The sequence below is a fragment of the Cervus elaphus genome, chromosome 32, assembly GCF_910594005.1.
Source record: "Cervus elaphus chromosome 32, mCerEla1.1, whole genome shotgun sequence".
Taxonomy (NCBI): Eukaryota; Metazoa; Chordata; class Mammalia; order Artiodactyla; family Cervidae; genus Cervus; species Cervus elaphus.
In genome coordinates, this window is record NC_057846.1 from 32737722 (window position 1) to 32758304 (window position 20583).

Genomic DNA, 20583 nt, shown 5'->3' on the forward strand with positions numbered 1-20583 from the left:
TCTATAACCCAAGCTTTGCCAAGACTTCTCAGACAGTACAAATTAGGTTATGTCATCTTTAAACCCAGGGGTGCTGGCTGGCTGGATGGCTTTCAGCCCCTTTCTGCTCTAGGAGGTAACTGAGGGTCAACTGTGCTCACAACCCTCTCCTTCAGCCTCTTTTTTTTTTTTTAATTTATTTTTAATTGGAGCATAATTGCTTTATAATGATGTGTTAGTTTCTGCCGTACAACCATGTGAATCAGATAGAACCAGATACATATATCCCCACCCTCTTGAGCCTCCTTCTCACTCTCCCCCCATCTCACGCCTCTAGGTCATCACAGGGCACCGAGCTGAGCTCCCTGCACTATACGCAGCTTCCCACCAGCTCTGTTTTACACGCAGTAGTGTATATACGTCAGTGCTACTCACTTCATCCCACCGCCCCCTTCCCACCCTGTGTCCGCAAGTCCGTTCTCTACGTCTGTGTCTCTATTCCTGCCCTGCAAATAGGCTCATCAGTACCATGTTTCTAGACTCCCCAGCTTCTTTTTGAATGTCGGGTGCCCACAGGTCACTTTCAGGAGAGCCCGAACTTTGCCATTACCACTGCTTTACGTGTTGCAGTAATTCAGAAGATTTCGTCTTACAAGTGTACTATTTTGGGGAGTCTGCAAAGATATTTTTTGAAGTCAAACCCATCTATAGAAGGTATGCATTTTTCCATCTTTCTTTTCAAGTCGGACAAGGCAATCTTGCATCTCATCATCAAGTCCTGGTCTTGGCACATCTGTTACCTCTTTTCAGGCAAGTTTGATCTGACGGTGCATCTAACGGCAGGAAAGTTCGTGTATCTGAAGTATTCAGATCTCTGTTGACAGATCAACAACAGCTATATCAAAATGTCCCATTATTTTCAATGGCTAGAACTGTTGGCACTCATGATGACCTCCATTCCGAAGACACTGCAGGAAACAAGTTCTTTCCTACAGGCAGCCCAGCAGCTCCTTACAAAGTGCTTCAGAGTCTCTAGGATTAGATCCGGGCACCTCTCAAGTCCAGATACTATACCTGTTCCATGTTAATAGCAGGGAAGAAACTTGAAAGCTCATTAGAAAAGAAGGGACTCAGACTCTGTAGATCATCATCCACTTGTGTTTTGGAAACTGAGGTGGCATTTAGTCATCTTGACTTGCCCAGTAATTACCTGGATTCATTCTGTTTTCTGAGTACTGTAACAGATATTCAAAGATTCTCTACCCTAATAGTCTGAAGATGGTAAATATATATATATTTCAATATTTATTTATTCTTGGCGGGGCTAGGTTTTTGTTGCTGTGCATGGACTTTCTCTAGTTTCAGTGAGCGGGGTCTTCTCTCCAGTTGCAGGGCATGGGCTTCTTGTGATGGTGGCTTCTCTTGTTGCAGAGCAAGGGCTCTAGGCACATGGGCTTCAGTACTTGCAGCATGCTGGCTCAGCAGTTGGGCACATGGGCTTTAGTAGCCCCTTGGGATGTGGAATCTTCCCTGACCAGGGATCGAACCCATGTGCCTTGTATTGGCAGGCAGATTCTTAGCCTCTGGACCACCAAGGAAGTCCTACCACCAAGGTAAATATGTTAACACAACTACTATGGAACATTATGAGATCACATCAGGAGGCAAATCTCCTCTGTACATCCCCACACCCAAAAGTATCCAATGGTCCCATTATTGCAAAAAAGTGATAACTGGATTAACCAGGAACTGTCGAAAACTATGGTGAAAAACATTAACATGAAGATCTATGGACCAATGAGTTAGATTTTAGAGACACTAAGTGTCCACATTTTAAAAGACAGCAGCTTTTACACTGAGAAATATTATCTCTCCCCTGTCATATAAAGATAGCATACGATCTTCTTACACCTTGTCAAGAGTACACACATGGTGACAGATCACAAGTACAAGGCTGATGGATGGGATGTGGAAAAATCTTTGGATGTGTGTTCATGTGTGTGTGCTTCTGCTATATATTGTACACTCAGCGTATAAAACAATACATCTATTAAAAAAACACAAGAAAAAACGAAAGCCATAACAATAACGAAGTGCCATCTATTAGAGAAAACAACAACAAAGGACCTGGAGCAAAAACCATTAGAATAAAAAGAGGTAATGTAGAAACACAATTTTTATGGCCACATCAGCCTGTGACACAGCAAACACATGCTCCCAAGTATAATAAAGCATCTGAGCAATGTAACTTTAAAATAATATTATATATTTGCATAGTAATAGATGTATATGCATTTATGTACATATATATGCTAATATATATATGTAGATGTTTATAATCTTCCCAGGGATGGGATCCTGGGTGTGGTTTTGTACTAGCTGGTCCCTGTGTTTTTAGGGAAAAAAGCAGTAGAGCATAAAGGGTAAGGTGTTCTGGACTTAAATAGATACTTTAGTCCTCAGCTCTTGGATTCACTTAAGATGAATGCTTCCAGATGACATGTTCAAAATAGGCAAATCCATTGAGACTGAAAGGATATTAATGGTTGCCAGGGTGACAAGGGAATGGGGGTGACTGCTCATGGGTATGAGATTTCTTGAGGTGGTGAGAATGTTCTAAAATTGCATAGTCATTATGGTTGCATATTCTTATTAATATATACCAAGACCATTAAATTGTGTACTTTAAAAGGGCGAGTCTAGCATGGGGATTATATCTTAAGAAAACTATTATTCCTTGATCACTGACATATATACACTACCACATGTAAAAGAGATAGCTAGTGGGAAGCTGCTATATAGTACAGAGAGCTCAGCTGGGTGCTCTGTGATGACCTAGAGGAGTGAGACAAGGGATGGGAGAGAGGTGTAAGAGGGAGGGAGTATATATATACACATATATTACTTCATTGTACAGCAGAAATGGCTTCCCAGGTAGAGCTAGTGGTAAAGAACCTGCCTGCCAATGCAGGAGATATATGAGATGCAGGTTCGATCCCCGGATAGGAAAAATGCCCTGGAGGAGGGCATGGCAACTACTCCAGTATTCTTGCCTAGAGAATCCCATGGATGTGGGAGCCTGGTGGGCTATGGTCCATAGGGTTGCAAAGAGCTGGACATAACTGAAGTGACTTAGCACGCATGCATGCATGGCAGAAATTAACACAGCACAGTGAAGCGATTATACCCCAATTTAAAAAAAAAAAGAAGAAAGCTATTAAAGACATGGGCTTGAGGGAAAAAAAAGGAATGCTTAATCTTCTTGAGCTTCAGCCTCCACAGCTGTGAAATGGGATGATAGTGACAGCTGATTGTGACGATGAATATAAAGTGCTGAGCCCAGCATCTCCTTCACTCACCTTCAGCCATGTCATCCCATCCTAGCCTTCCTCTGCCAGTGACCAGCACTCAGGCCCCTCCGCTGACAGAGGAAGGGAGTTGTCTCACGAACAGTTCATACCAGCATTACAAAACTTCACTGGTTTTTGTAACTGAGGTTTCTACTGTGTTGTGGCACTGATCCACTCTGTGGATGCCCTTTCTATAGGGCATGGGAGAGAGAAAAGAAAACGGCAACACTCCCTAGGCTCTGGTGACAAACTTTTCACTTCTACGTCTCAGACCATAGAGTTACGGACAGAGCTTCCAGGAAGGTTATTTAAACGCCGGGGCTCATTGGTATTGTTAGATGTCTGCACGTGGCAGCACAGCCTTGCTCCAAGATCAGTCCCCCATCAGAGAGATTGGTGAGCGTCCAGCCCACATGCCTGATGCTGCTCTCTCTTACGGTACTTTTATTTAACTGTCTAGTTCCACCCAGCAATCTGAAGTGACTTGCCAACATGCCAATCCACTAAATGTGTCTATATTTATGCATAAATCCCACCCGGGTGTCCCAGGAAGTGCTAGTGGTAAAGAACTTGCCTGCCAATGCAGGAGACATAATAGACACGGGTTCGACCCCTGGATTGGGAAGATCCCTTGAAGGAGGGCATGGCAATCCACTCCAGTACTCTTGCCTGGAGAATCCCATGGACAGAGGAGCCTGGCGGGTTACAGTCCATGGGGTCGCAGAGAGTCGGACACGACTGAAGCGACTTAGCACATGTACCTAAATCCCAGTTTGGAGACACTTCACATTGTTCCCCATAGAGCTTCTGGCCACAGGTGGCTCATGGCCAATGTTGCCTAACTTCATGCTCTGTCATAACTGTATCTCAATTTTAACCTAGCTGGGACCCCTGAGTATGCAATCTTCCACAGAAAATAGATTTTCTCTTTTTGACAGATCCATGGAATATTTACCAAATAATCATATGGTCAGGCTTCCCTGGTGGTTCAAATGGTAAAGAATCTGCCTGCAATGCAGGAGATGTGAGTTCGATCCCTGCGTCAGGAAGATCCCCTGGAGCAGGGAGTGACAACCCACTCCAGTATTCTTGCCTGGAGAATCCCCATGGACAGAGGAGCCTGGAGGGTCAGAAATGAAGAAAATTTCAATAAATTAAAGAACAGAAATTCAATAGGCCACATTCCCTAGCCACAGTGCAGTAAAGCTAAAAGCAATTTACTTAAATTATAAACCATAAAACCCCTAACCATTTAGAATTCTTTTAAGTCTCCTAATAACCATGAGATCAAAGAGGAAATCAGTAATACAAAAATATATCATTTAGAAAATAATGGGAGTACTGAATACGTATCAAATCATGAAATGAGGCCAAGCAGAATTTAGAAGTAAATTTATAAATGTCAATTGTTTAAATAAAAATGAAAAACACATGCTAGGCTATAAAGGAAAGATTTCTGAGAAAAAAAAAAAATGGTCCCAAGGAAGGAAATAATGAAGTTAAGAGCAAAAAGAATATCATCTTCCTTATAATGAGTACCTACAATGTGTCAAGTTCTTTTCCATTTTCTAATCTCTCCAAAATTACAAACTGGTATCCTTAGGGGGTTGGTTCCAGGACGTGGGTACCAAAATCCCTTATATAAAGCCTCTTATATAAAATGGCTCAGTATTGGCATATCACCTATACACATCCTGTTATATACTTAGATCACATTTATTTTACTTATAATATCTAATATATTTATAATATATCATAAAATATACTTTTACTATCTACTATAATATAAATGTTATATAAATAGTTGCTGGCATATGGCAAATTCTAAGTTTTGTTTTTTGGAATTTATGGAGTTTTTTTTAATATTTTTGATCAGAGTTTGGTTGAATCCACAGATGTGGAACCCGCAGATACAAGAGGGAAGATTTTTATTATTATTTCAATTTGTAAATGAGGCTACTGAGTATCAGAAAAGATGAGGAATTTGTCTGAGGCTTCACAGCACTTAAGTTGTGAAAGCAATTTGAGTTTGGGTCTGTCTCACTCCAAACATTGCCCTGCTTCTGCTGTATTCCATCCACTGATATGTGTTTTCTTTAACATATCTCATTCATATAAACATACACTTAAAAAGAGACTACATGCTGGGTCATGGGGAAAAAATTATATAATGGATAAGCCTCAGAAAGACTTAATGGACAAAAAAGATAACAATATATCATATGAGATGCAGAGGTTTTAAAATAAAAGCTATACTCTATACAAATACATAATACTAGGCTTTCTATCAGATAGGAAAAAACTAAAACTTTAACAATATACTTTTTTGGCTAAGACTGGGGAAATAGGTGCTCTCTCTCTCTTGCTCCTACATTGCTGGAAGAAATGCAAAAATGCAAAAATGGTAAACCAATGGAGGGGAACTTAGCAATACATACCAAAATGCCATATTTATCCACCTTTTAATCAGTCCCACGATCTCACTTTATAAACTCATCCTGAAGTTACACCTACAACAACACAAAAATACACAAGCATAATGTTATTCATTGTTTGTAAAGGCAAATTATTGGCAATTACTTAAATGCCCAAGCATAGCAAGTTGGTTAATACTATGGAACATGCATAGAGAGGAATACTATGTAGCTGGACAAAAGACTTGGGAAGATCTTTATTAACTTACATGGAATGATTTCCAGGATGTGTTGTTAAATTAAAAAAAACAAGATGCAAAAGATTTTATATGATACAGTCAGTATCTTTTTGTGTAAGAAATGAGGGAAAATCATAAAACATACATAAATCTGAAATTCTGGGGATAAAATCACCAAAAAGATGAATCACAGGGCAGTGAAACTTGTTACTTACAAGGGATAGTGGAATGGAGTAGAAAGGCTAAAGAAGGGCAAACATCACTGAGTATCAGTACAAACTCATCATTTCAAATATAAAAATGCATATATTTCTTAGTGTGCTCAGTCGAGTAAGACCCTTTGCAATCTCATGGACTGTAGCCCACCAGGTTCCTCTGTCTATGGGATTTTCTAGGCAAGAATATTGGAGTGGGTTGCCATTTCCTTCTCCAGTATTTCCTGGTACTGTCTGCTAAGAGGACCTAAAAGCGATCCACACATCTAGTGGCCAGATATTGGTTTAAATGCCAACCCTGCTTTGAAGGGGTTCCCATTGGCTAAATCTGGGATAATTTGAGCATCAGAATAAATAAGAACCATACTGGATAATAATCTACTGTTTAAAACTGGAATCATGAGTCCATACTGATGGTATTGATTAACTAGAGAGATAGTGAATATTAAATAGAAGGCTTCCCTGGTGGCTCGGTGGAAAAAAATCTGTCTGCCAATGCAGGAGACATGGGTTCAATTCCTGATCCGGGAGGATCCCACGTCCCATGGAGCAACTAAGCCTGCGCACCACTACTATTGAACTGGTGCTTAGAGGCCATGCTCCACAACAGAAGAAGCCACCGCAATGCGAAGCTAGCACACTGTAGCTGGAGAGGAGCCCCCGCTCACCACAACCAGAGAAAAGCCCACACAGAATGAAGACTCAGCGCAGCCAAATCAATAAACTTTCCAAGATGTTAAGTAGGTAGGTAGTCGGTATCTATCCATCCATCTACCTACCTATCTATCTATCTATCTATATGGGGCTTCCCTTATGGCTCATATGGTAAAGAATCTGCCCGCAATGGAGGAGAATTAGGTTCGATCCCTAGATTGGGAGGATTCCCTGGAGAAGGAAATGGCAACCCACTCCAGTATTCTTGCCTGGAGAATTCTATGGATGGAGGAGCCTGGCAGGTTACAGTCCATGGGGTGGCAAGGAGTTGGACATGGACATGACTGAGTGACTTTCACTTTCAGGAATATATTCAGGAATATATTATGGCTGGATTAAGGCTGGGTTAAGGGCTTTCCCCTCTTTATTCTCATTCTCATTCACTTTGGACAATTCTCTTAAAGTGAAACACAAGACTGCATATCCTTATTCTCATCTTCATCTTTGACCAGATAAATCTCTTCTCCTGCTGACACTTTTATATGTTGTTTTATTGTACAGTTTTATTTTGAGGTTGGTAACAAATGAAAATTTTTCTTCCCAGTTGAAGTATTATAAAAAAGAGAGAGAGAGAAACTAGAAGTGATGGTAAGTGAACACCCTCACCCAGGATTAGGCAAAGGAGAGGGCAGGCTGGTGGGGATGTTGCACTAGGAGAGCCGGTGATTTCCTGGAGACCTCCAGACTGCAGCGGTGGCATGGAGGAGGGTGTGAGCCCAAGGCTAGAGGAGACCCCGGTCTTCACAAGCAGCTCTTCTGTTGTTAGGGCTTTACCACTTCCTGGACTGTACCCAGGTTCATCGGGGGTCCCGTTGAGTAGGCAGACCCCAGAGCTCACCAATTCAGCTCCACAATTCATTCTGACCCAGAGACCATCCTCTCTCTTCTCCCTAACAAAGCCCTACAATGATAATTATAATGATTTTTCCCCCCATTCTTCCTGGACTCATTTCCATTTAGTTAAAAATGCACTTCCCCAATGATTCATTTATCAGCCTGCTCCTGCATTTAATCATGCCTTCCCCATCACCCCTCCCAATGACGTGAAATTGTTATCAAACAGCACCCAGACCTCTCATACTCCCAAATGGTTGCATGGCCCTCACTCCATCTCCTTAAGTTATAGCATTAATTAAACTGTGCTTTAATTAAGTAAGCCCTATCCTCCTCTTATAACAGTCCCATTCAGGCAATTTCCTTCAAGTAATTTCCTTCATTTCGATATTATGACTCACACCTACTGGGGTTAGAGGCATATATGTACTGGCACAGGATGAGATTTTATGTTGTCTTTGGATGTTGATTAATTACCCTGGCAACCTGTGTAATTTCTACAGCTCTATAAAACCTCGTTCCTTATTTTCTTCCTCCCAAACCTCTTCTGGGGAAATAGAAAAGCAAGGCCTTCTGCTGTGTTCCACCTGAAATGCAGTCAGCACACAAACCTCCAGACCTAGGGAAGAATTGATATTTACAGCCCTTGCTACTATGCACATCAGAAAACACAACAGACTGGAGGGTACCAGTTCTGAGTGCATACGGGAAGCACCATATTGTGGAATTCCTCAGATCCCTATTAAGTTACAGAAAACATGAAGCCATCAGTATAATTCTGCCCTATGTCAGCACTGGAAACAGTAAGTGCTGGTATATATTTCAGACCTGAGTGTTCTAGCCAACACCATCAGGAGGCCCTTTTGCTCTGAGCTTCCTATCTCTGGAGGTTAATACAGTGGATCCCAGGCCCCAGTTAAATTCCTGCCTCACAACTGGGAGTCCAGCTGGGCATTTCTGCCCCAGTTTATTGGAGACCCACTCCAGTAACTCCAGGGCACAAGAGGACCAACCATCCTGGTTTAGCTGGGACTAACGGGTTTTCTAGGACCTGGGACTTTCAGTACAAGAATCAGAAGAGTCCCAGGTAAGGTGGCACAGTGGGTTACCCTGAGGGCAGGTCCCTAAGGGAAGGAGCTCTGTTCTAAGGGACTGTGTCCAAAGCAGCCAAGTAGCTTCAGCTAAATTTGAATGGTTATCCACACTGAAATATATTAAACCATTAGGAACTTTGATCCTGTAGTTGGACCCCAATTACAGAAAACTGGTTTTTTTCCATTTGAAGAATGGATATTCCTTAAGCAAATAGCATCATCTCTTTTCTCAGTGGCCAGCCCATTCTGACTGAAGGACTGGCAGTAATGAGGTAAGATACCTGTTCCTGGTACCCCAGAGGAGAACTGGAAAGGTTTACACGAGGGTTGAGAGGGTCTATATTTGAGGTTATGGGGACAACACAGAGCTCTAAATCCAAGAGGACCCAGCAGGGCTGATCAAAAAAGAGACTTAGAATCCAAGATGACCACACTGGATCTACAAATCTCAAATTTAATTATAAAGAATTACTATGGGTACTTGTTATGTAATAATAGTAATAGCCAGCATATATGAAGCCTGACTGGGCTGCCCTGGTGGTGCAGTGGTAAAGAAGCCACCTGCCAACCAGGAGACCCAGGTTTGATCCCTGGGTCAGGAAGATCCTCTGGAATGGGAAGTGGCAACCCACTCCAGTACTCTTGCCTGGGAAATCCCATGGACAGTGGAGCCTGGTGGAGCTATGGCCATGGGGTCACAAGAGAATTGGACATGACTTAGCAACTAAACAACAACAAATGGCAGCCTGATTATGTACCTAGAACTGTTCCAGACACTTTAAATGGATTTACTCATTCAATCCACTCTATGAGGTGAATATTAAGGTTGTTATCACCATTTGACACATGAGACAGAGGAAGGTTAAGTAAATTTACCCCAAGATCACACAAATATTACGTGAAGGGGCAGGTCATCACCAAAGCTTGTGTTGTTAGTCATCGCTATACTCTTTCTCATGGGCTATTCTCCTTGTGTTAAAATATACCAGGATCCATCCTTACATAATGAATTTGGGGTGAGATCCAGGGATCTGCATTTAAACAATAGCTTAAATGATTCTGATGCAGGGAGAGGCAGTATCTCAGGGATGTAAGCACATCTTCAACCCAACAGGGTCTGCAAGAGCCCAGGATTCAATACCAGACATTCTGGATTTCTAGCAGCAGTTCCAGTTCTGAGCCCCACAGCTGATCTGCCCACTCTGGTGATGGACATTTCTATCCCCTTCAAGCCTGACGTGTGCATGGGGGCAGGACTACAGTGAATGATCTCAGCTAGGGCTGGCAGAGGCAGAGCTCACAGCTTCATTCAGCAGGCCATCTTCATTTTGCTTGGGGAGGAGGAATAGCAAGGCCATCACACTAAAGTGCACTGCTGAGTGTGAGCTGCCCAACTGCCTAACGTGACCCCGGACCATGACTTTCAACCCTTGGGGAGGATGTGGTTGTCTGAGCTGAAAAGTGGTGACATGCATGAACTGTCTGAATCCTAAGAAAGAAATGCTGGCATGCTTGGCATGGTTTCCAGTGAAACAAAGAACCCAGCATCAAAGCCCACCAGTTAGGCCAGATTATGCAGTCTGAATAGTCCTACCTGGGGAAAAAAACCACAAAACTGTGAGACACTCTTTCTGTCTTCCTGGGAAGATCTAAAGGTCTCAGGAAAAGGGATGCTCTGCTTCTTGCTTTAAACAAACGATTCTCACTCCCTGCGTCTTCCCCAGCACCAGCATTTGCAAGTCAAGAAGAGCACCCTGGGGCCACTGTGGTTTTACTGATCCATCCTGGCACCCTGGCTGTGTGTGTTACACTAGCTTGGGCAAAGGCCTCCTTTGCTATGGATATTGCTAGAAGTACAGCTCGAAGCCTGTTTTCTTCCCCAGCAGTCATCACAGTATACGTTTCAGCTCCTCTTTACTATGCCTGTGTTCTGGAAGCTGAACGTCTCCAGTCGAGGAGAGCAGAGCTTGTTATTTTCCCCCAGTCGACTCTTGAGCAATCACCTTAGAGAACTGATGGAAATCGCATCAGCTTTTGCTTCTTTTCTCCTACCCTTGCTAGTGGAGACTTTTAGAGAACATGGCCACCCCCAGACAGACTGCTGCTCCTGATCAAAACTCCCCAGATCCTCTGGGCAGGGTGTGCACCTGCCAGCCAGCCGTTCGTAGAAAGTGAGAAAATGAAGCAGAATTAGCATCATATCCACATTCTTTTTTCTCCTAACAGGCTCAGCAGCTGGCTCTTCCCGCTGGGCAATTTTTTCCCTTTTTCTTTGTGATTTGCCAAAGGGGAAAAAAAAGACAGAAAGAAAAGGAAGAACAATTAGGAACATCATTTTAAGGTGTGTGCGCCTGGTGGAGCCCTTTTAAGTGACATTCTGAAGCCCTGGATCTCTGCAATCCCTGTGCCCCAGGCTGGTCTGGCCCAGATTTCTTGTTTCAATGACATCCATCCTTCAGCTTCTTCATTGTGTTCTGGTCTCTTCTCAAATGACAATACCCAGGGGATAAAACACTGCCCTTCTTTTTTCTTTTTGTCTTTATTTTAAGAGCAATTCCCTTAGTCCTTTTTTTTTTTTAGCCATGGAAAGGAACTCCTGTTCTCATCAATGGCTCTGCTGGACGAAGCCTAACCACAGGCAGCTATGTGGACAGATCTCAAAGCTGGCAGTCTGAAATATTTTACCCATTATAGGTAAAAGTGAAAGTGTTAGTCGCTCAGTTATGCCTGACTCTGCAACCATATGGACTGTAGCCCACCAGGCTCCTCTACCCATGGGATTTTCCAGGCAAGAATACTGGACTGGTTGCCATTTTCTTCTCCAGGGGATTTTCCTGACCCAGGAATCAAACCCTGGTCTCCTGCGCTGCAGGCAGATTCCTTACCGTCTGAGCCACCAGGGAAGCCCCAACTAAAAATACTCATTCTGAGGAAACCTGAACTTTCATACAAATTATGAAAATGTTTAAAGAGATTCTTAACAAAAAGGATCCTCCCAAGATTGATTCTTGTAGGTAACTGCTTACAGATTATTTACTATCATTAAAGATTGGTGGAAAATTCACTGGAGAAGAAAAATTAACTTGGAGTGAAATTTAAAGTCATCTGTCTGAATCATAAAAAAAAATTAAATCTCTCAGAAATGTAAATAAACCTTTGGGTTATAATAAAAACCTGTGCTGAAACAGCATTTTGTATACAAAATTTAAGCCATATTTTTGTTTTTTAAAAGCTTGATTCTAATGGAATTTGATTAATCAAATGATTAAATCAAAGGCTCATTTGTAAGTACAAGCAACAAACTAGTGTGACCATCTTATTACTTTCAAATGAAGACGTAAATGCAAATTAGCTCATTATCAGGCGGAAGGAGAAAAGAAGGCTCTCTGTTTGGCAAAAGGCAGCTACAGAAAGAACCATGCAAGAGTTCCATTTTTTTTTCTCCTAAACTCCTTGATAATCTAATAAATGAAAAATAGTACTTTATTGTTCTAATATGTATTTCTCCATCCATGACAGAAACAAATATTTTCATGTGTTTATAGTCCTTCAGATTTTCTCCTTTGTCAGTAGTCTTAAATTATTATTATGATTGTCTTTTTAAACTTGTTTATAGGAGTCATTTCTATACTGTAGGTCTATGCTGTCCATTGCAGTAGTTACAAACCACATGTGACTATTGAACACCTGTGGTTAATTTGAATTGAGATATGCTCTAAGTGTAAAATAGACACTGGGTTTCAAAAACCTAGGACAAAAAAACCCTGGATCTGAATGAAGTGAAAAACACCAAAACATAGAAAAAGATTCAACTATATACCATCTATAAGATATTCTCTTTAGATTTAAGGACACACATAGGTTAAAAATGAAAGGATAGAAAAAGGCATTGAGCACATGTTAACCAAAAGAGAGCAGGGGTAGTCATACTTCAACAAATAGAATATATCAGAAACTGTCACAAGAGACAAAGAAGGACATTATATAATGACAGGATCAGTTCACCTGGAAGAGATAACAATTAGAAATATATACATATACATATATATATATATATATGTCTATATCAGATCACTGAAATATAGGAAGCAAACACTGACAGAGGGAGAAAAAGGCAGCAACACAAAAATAGTAGGGTATTTCAACACCCCCACTTTCCATAATGTATAAAACGTTCATACAGAAGATCAATAAGGAAACAGAGAACAACACTATACTGAATAGACCTAACAGACATATATAGAAAAAGCAATCCTAAAATTCATATGAAATCATAAAAGACCTCAAATAGCCAAAACAACCTCGAAAAGGAAGGACAAAGCTGGAATCCTAATGCTTCCTGACTTCAGAATATATTACAGAGCTACAGTAATCAGAGCATATGGTACTAACATAAAATAGAGATATAGAACCATGAAACAGAATAGACAGCCCAGAGATAAACCCATACGTATACGATCAAATGATCTTCAACAAGGATGCAAAGACAATATAATGAGGAAAGGATAATCTCTTCAACAAATGGTGTTGGGAAAACTGAATGTCCACATGTAAAAGAATGAAATTGGATCCTTAGACCATACCAAAAATCAACTCAAACGAATTAAGAACTTAAACATAAGACCTGAAGCTATAAAACTCCTGAAATAAAACAAAGGGATACATTTTCCTAATCCTGTTCTTTGGTATGATTCTTTGATATGGCAGCAAAACCGGAGAGAGAGAGAGAAACAGAGAGACGGAGGGAAGGAGGGAGGGAGGGAGAGAGGCTACACCAGACTGAAAACTTCTGTGCATCAAAGGAAACAACAACAGAGGGAAAATGCAAGGCAACCTACAGGGTGGGGAAAAAGTGCTTGTAGATCGTATACCAGATAAGGGGTTAGTAGTCAAAATACAGAAGGAATTTCTTCAGTTCAATAGCAAAAAAACAAATAAGCTGATTTTAAAAGTGGGCAAAAGACTTGATTAGACATTTCTCCAAAGGAGACATACAAATTGACCAACAGGTATGTGAAAAGATGCTTAATATCACTAATCATCAGGGAAATGTAAATCAAAACCATAAGAGATATCACCACACATTGGTTAAAATGTCCATTCATCCAAACAAACAAACACACAAACTCAACCTGAAAATAACAAGTGTTTGGAAATTGGAACTCCTGTGCACTGTTGCTGGGAATGTAAATTGGTACAACCACCAGGGAAAACAACATGAAGATTTCTCAAAATATTAAATGCAGAAATTCCATTTGATCCCACCTCTGGGTATTAATAAAAAAATTGAAAACAGGATCTTGAAGACATAGATACTTGCATTCCAGAGCTCACTGCAGAATTAGTGTATTTAAGAGGTGGAAACAAGCTAAATGTCCATCGATAGAAGCAAACTGTTTGCTTCTAAATTAAATATTATTCAGCCTTTTTAAAAAGGGAACTCCTGTCATCTTACAGCATGGATGAATCCTGAGAACATTATGCTAAATGAAATAAGCCAGTCACAGAAGAACGAATACTGCATGATTCTATTTATATGAGGTATCTAAAGTAGTCAAACTCACAGAAGCAGAAAGTGGAATAGAAGTTGCCAGGGGCTGGAAGGAGAGGGAAATGAGGAGTTACTGCTCAATGAATACAGCGTTTCCATCATGCAAGATAAAATTTTTGATTGATATAGTCAAATTTTTAAAGATCGCTTTAGGGCTTATGCTTTTAGTATTATTCCCTGTATTCACCTTTATAACAATATTCTATATTTTATCCCAATAGTCTTAATTTTATTTTTTCTCTTATTTAAACGTTATTTCAACTGGAATCGTGTGTGTGTGTGTGTGTGTGTGTGTGTATGTGATATGAGGTTTGGCTGACATTTTTTTTAGTTTTGAAGACCAGTTGTCCCTATATCATTTATTAAACAATGCATCCTTTCCTCCATTAATTGTAAAACCATCTCTATGCTAAATCAGGTTTCTGTGGTATGCAGGGATGTATTTCTAAGCTCTTTATTTTCTATCACTGATCTATCTATTACCCCTATGCCACACTGTTTCAATTGCTATGGCTTCATACTATATCTTATCTCCTGTAAGAAACTCCCTGCCAACCCTCCTTGTTCCTTATTATCAGTTGCTGTTAGAACTTTCCAGTTTCAAGGTTGGCTCCTCTGAAGCCCTGCAGAGGATATGTGCTGAACAGTCAGGCAGCTGACTGTCCTCTGGACCCTCCCCAAGTGAAAAATCAGCCAAAGATTTGTCTTTACAGTCAAATCAATAAAATGACAATAATGAACACATCTGTATTATGAAGCATGGAATGATATGATTACGATGATGTTGATGACATCTCTCATTTGCATAGTAAATATAGTATAAAATGGAATCTTATACATTTCATCTCACTTGATTTCTACAGCAATTGTGTTGACAAGATATGAATTATTATCCCCATTTCATAGGTGAGAAAATGGAACTCATACAGACTGAGTAAAATCATGGAGTACACATAGGATTCAGAAATGTTGACCCATTACTTTTCCCAGTGTATTTTGGAACCCATTAATAAAAATGTAAATGATTTCCATTGGAAAATACCATCATAACCCTCTTCGGTGACTTGAATAATATGACATACACACACTTCAACTGACAGCTGTATTCCTGAATTCCCCCGTGTGTTCAGTTCAATTCAATTAAATCCAGAAAACATTTGTTTTCTTCTCTTCTCCCAGTTACATCATTTTCTTATGGAAGTGATACCTTGGAGATGTCCAGTCCTGATGTTTTTACATTCTTATTATCTGACGCTTTTCTTGGCTTCCTCAAACACATCTGGGGCTAACAGCAGCACTTACTTTATCCAAATATGCTTGATGTACCCAACTCTCTACCAGTTGGGGAAGGAAGGAATGTTTAAGGCTATAAAATAGCCTTAAACTACTAATGTTAAATTCACTACTCTATATTAGTGCCAGCAACATTCTCATGCCCAAATATCCAAGAACCCCAGAGTTACATGTTCAACTGGGCATAAAATACATCAGTCAGGTTTATATTTGACTGTAAGTAACAGAAAATTTTACTACAATGATGTAGGCAAACAGAGGTTGACTTTTTCTTTTTTCACATTCCAAGACATCTTGAGTAAGGCAGGCAGGTCTAGACAGACACTGAAAGATGCCATCAAGGAACCAGGCTGTTTCTGCCATTCTGCTCCACCTGCTGGTCACAAGATGGCTGCTGCATCTACAAGCATCATGCCCACACTCTAGAGGAAATACAAAGCATCATTAGCCATCTCTTTTGTTTTTTATTTGTTTTTGTTTTTTTGATAAAAATAATCTTTCCTAGAAATTTCCTATAATTCCCTTTAGGTTTCAAGATTTCATAAGCCAGAGTTAGTTTAACTGGCAGCTCTTCTCAGCAAGAAATGCAAAAATTGGGGAAATTGGGGCAGAGGTTTGTCATGACTGATCATGATCAGATACAATCCATCACCTAAGGCTGGACTCATGGCTTCTCTAAACAAAACCAAGGTTTGTTTATAGTAATGGAGGTGGCCCCACATGAATCAAACATTATGTGGTGATGGTAATAGAGACCCAAATCCAAAGAAATGAGGAAAAGAAGGGAGGTAGCCCCACTCCCAAATGTGGGATGAGAAGGTTGCTTTTACCTATTCTTGAACCGAGTCAAATAGAGAAAAGATTTCAAAACTTTGATTTGGTCAATAAGAACACTTTTGGGCATGCCCATATTTTTTCTTTTTCTTTTAATATTTTAGTTAATTTATTTATTTGGCTGTGTTGGGTGTTAGTTATGTCATGCAGGATCTTTTCAACGTGGTGCACAGACTCTCTAATTGTGGCCCACAGGCTCAGAAGTTATGGCATCATGATACTTAGCTGCACCAAGGCTCATGGATCTTAGTTCCCCTACCAGGGATCAAACCCATGTCCCCTGTATTGCAAGGCAGATTCTCTACCACTGAACAACCAGGGAAGTTCCTGTGTAAGCCCATATTTTAAAAATAGATTTTATTGTCTGTAAAAAGCTTTGGAACCCTAAAATCTCACAAGGCACAGAGGACTACAATGGGGCTTATCCCAGACAGGATGCGTTCTGAAGAGCAATAGACCCGGCCTAGGATGGCAGCGCCAGCCAGCATCATGCTACCAAGAGGCTTATGATGATTCAAATTACTAAAATGTCTGGGAGTCACTTTCATTATCTTTACTGACTATTAATTTTAGTGGCAAAATGAAATAATTAAGCAACAGGAAGTCTGGAGCACATAGCTCTCCCATTACTGATGAAAGAAAATCAGTGGTGCAAAGAGAAATTTAAGAAGTCTAGGGTTCTTTCATATGAACCAAGGTGGTGTGGAACTAAGACTATGGTGAGAAAAATGCTGAGTCACTGAATTCATTAGCAAGGTTAACGTTCCATATGGCATTCAAGCTATTGCTTTACAAATTATTTAAGATAATTAATAGAAAATGTGCTACAACAATGAGCAGCATTTTAGTAGCTTCTTTGCCAATATGCATTACAAACAGCACTAATTTAATATTCCCATTTTTTTGTTTGCTTGTTCTGCTCCTTGAAAAGTACTTTGCCAGGAGTTTGTCTATATTTAACATCATCGCCTGTTGACTTTGTCAAAGTTAACAGAACTGTAATTTGCCTCTCAGTCACTGTCTTAGAGAACACTAAAATGGGAAGATTCCCACCAGTGTTTTTCAATTGAGAAACGGTTACAATTTTGGTCAGACTATGCATTCTTGTGGTGGGGGACTGACTCCCATATTGCATGGAATTTTTATCATCCCTGGTCTCAGGACACTAAATGCCAATGTCATTTGGATGACCCCATACACTCCCACTCATTCCCAAAGATCCCCTAAGAACACAGTTAAGCCACAAACTGAGATCCAGGGGGCATCTTAAATTTACAGAGTCCAAAGTAAGATGCACAGGAGCCCAGATCATATATTGATTAGTGGTAGTCACGGTAACTGGAACCCAGGACTAGAACTCTGACTCTGGGGAGCTTCACACAACAACAGGCTTTTTCTGCCATCTAAAAGAAAGTTAATGTTCTCTTTTGTGCATAATAGCTATTTAATAATATTTGCTGAATAACTGAGAATCCAATTTCATCAAAGCCAATGCTATTCATTAACTGGTGGTCATCTATGAAAAATGGCATCCTTAATAAATAAATAAGGAAAGGTATTTTGCATTTGGGCTCCAGCCAAATATTAACTGCAGAGGCTTTGCATTGCCTACAGGGTCAGACAAAGAGCAAGAACAAGGTTGTTGTATATAGAAGTTTGATGCCAAGGCAAAGTCAGTGATTCTATAAGCAAGGCAGTTGGGGGTCCAGAGAAACATTTTGTGCAATACCATGTATATGGACTCTGAGAAAAGGATTCAGAGATATTTTCAGGAATACTTTCCCTGAAATTATTTTCAGGGAAAATACTTTACCTTTCGCCAAATAAATTTTTATTTCTTAATATTTCACTTCCTTGACCTGGCCTTCCACCTTTATCATTAAAATGAACGCTAAATACTTTCCTTCACTAAATACTTAACAGTATTCTTTTTGCCTTTGGGAATACCAGATCACCTTACCTGCCTCCTGAGAAATGTGTATGCAGGTCAAGAAACAACACTTAGAACTGGACATGGAACAACAGACCGGTTCCAAATTGGGAAAGGAGTATGCCAAGGTTGTATATTGTCACTCTGCTTATTTAACTTGTATGCAGAGTATATCATGAGAAATGCTGGGCTGGATGAAGCACAAGCTGGAATCAAGATTGCCAGGAGAAATATCAATAACCTCAGATATACAGATGACACCACCCTTATGGCAGAAAGTGAAGAAGAACTAAAGAGCCTCTTGATGAAAGTGAAAGAGGAGAGTGAAAAAGTTGGCTTAAATCTCAACATTCAGAAAACTAAGATCATGGCATCCAGTGCCATCACTTCATGGCAAATAGATGGGGAAACAATGGAAACAGTGAGAGACTTTATTTTTTGGGGCTCCAAAATCACTGCAGATGGTGACTGCAGCCATGAAATTAAAAGATGCTTGATCCTTGGAAGAAAAACTATGACAAACCTAGACAGTGTATTAAAAAACAGAGACGTTACTTTGCCAACAAAGGTCCATCTAGTCAAAGCTATGGTTTTTCCAGTAGTCATGTATGGATGTGAGAGTTGGACTATAAAGAAAGCTGAGTGCCGAAGAATTGATGCTTTTGAACTGTGGTGCTGGAGAAGACTCTTGAGAGAGTCCCTTGGCCTAAGGAGATCCAACCAGTCCATCCTAAAGGAAATCAGTCCTGAATATTCATTGGAAAGACTGATGCTGAAGCTGAAACTCCAATGCTTTGGCCACCTGAAGTGAAGAACTAACTCACTGGAAAAGATGCTGATGCTGGGAAAGATTGAAGGCAGGAGGAGAAGGGGACAACAGAGGATGAGACGGTTGGATGGCATCACCGACTCAATGGACATGAGTTTGAGCAAGGTTAGGGAGTTGGTGATGGACAGGGAAGCCTGGTGTGCTTTAGTCCTTGGGGCTGTAAGGAGTTGGACACAACTCAGCAACTGAACTGATTCTTTTTGCTCTCCTTGCTGGTCACAAAAGTACACATTCTATTTATCACTTAGTCATTCCACAAAAGTGGGTGCAAGAATAGCCACAATGTGACAGGCATTATGCTCAATGTTAGAATACAGCTGAAATATGTAGGTTGCAGAAACGTTAGAACAGATGAGCGGCTTTGGAAAACCAGGTTCACATTCCAACGAGGCCACTTGAAAGCTCCTTAGCTTGCTCATATTACAACTCTGAGCCTCAGTTTTCTCATTTCTAAAAGTGAAAAAACACCTATGCTCTAGGTTAGTATAGGAATTGAATATAAATTATGTGAAAATTCTAAGCACATTGCCTGGGACATAAGTTTCTTTTTGCTTCTGAACGTTTTGTCACTTTAATGTTATTTGTCACTCTAACAGGGACAGTGACGTTTTGTCACTGTAATTTTGCCACTGCCCTCAGCTAAGACTTTGAGTGAGCTGCAAAAACACACGGCTTCCTCATCTGTCAAGTGCTTATCAACAGGTTAACAAGGGGATTCATTCACAGGGATATTATGAGGTTTGAGAGACTTGACAGAAAAGAAGAAATTCACATGGATCTTAATCTAATTTTTAAACTTAATTGAAATTTTAAGTGCACCTAGTAATATATTTAACTTATTTCAGATTCACAGCATTGAGTATAGAATCAGAATATCTGATAATGGTATATGCTTTGCATTAATTTTAAAGAACTAATTCTTACATACTTTGGGCTAAAATGATTATATTCTCATAAAGCTACTTATATCACTACCACCTTTAATCACACATAGAAAGAGTTCTCTTGTTTTTTTATAATAAGCCCCCAAATATACATATATATATATATATATATCTCAATTCTGTTTTAAGACTCTATGATATCACAGTGATCAATATAATTATCCTGTAGTGAATGCAAATATTACTGATCCCATATCTAATAGCAGGCCTGACTCAGGTTATGAAGGATCAATTCTTCCCACTTAGTGCGGCTAACTCCTATTTGTGAGTGAGTGAAGTCACTCAGTCGTGTCCAACTCTTTGCAACCCCATGGACTGCAGTCCACCAGACTCTCCGTCCACGGGATTTTCCAGGCAAGAGTA

The 20583-nt window shown here is 40.2% G+C and overlaps 1 long non-coding RNA gene across 1 annotated transcript in view; it reads right to left on the reverse strand.

Moving 5' to 3' along the window:
• Positions 1-5783: 5783 nt before the first annotated feature.
• The window catches only part of LOC122688078, an 85181-nt gene continuing 70381 nt past the window's right edge, over positions 5784-20583 (reverse strand). The window contains exon 3 of the long non-coding RNA XR_006339320.1: positions 5784-5839. This is a non-coding gene — a long non-coding RNA (uncharacterized LOC122688078). The remainder of the gene's footprint in view (positions 5840-20583) is intronic.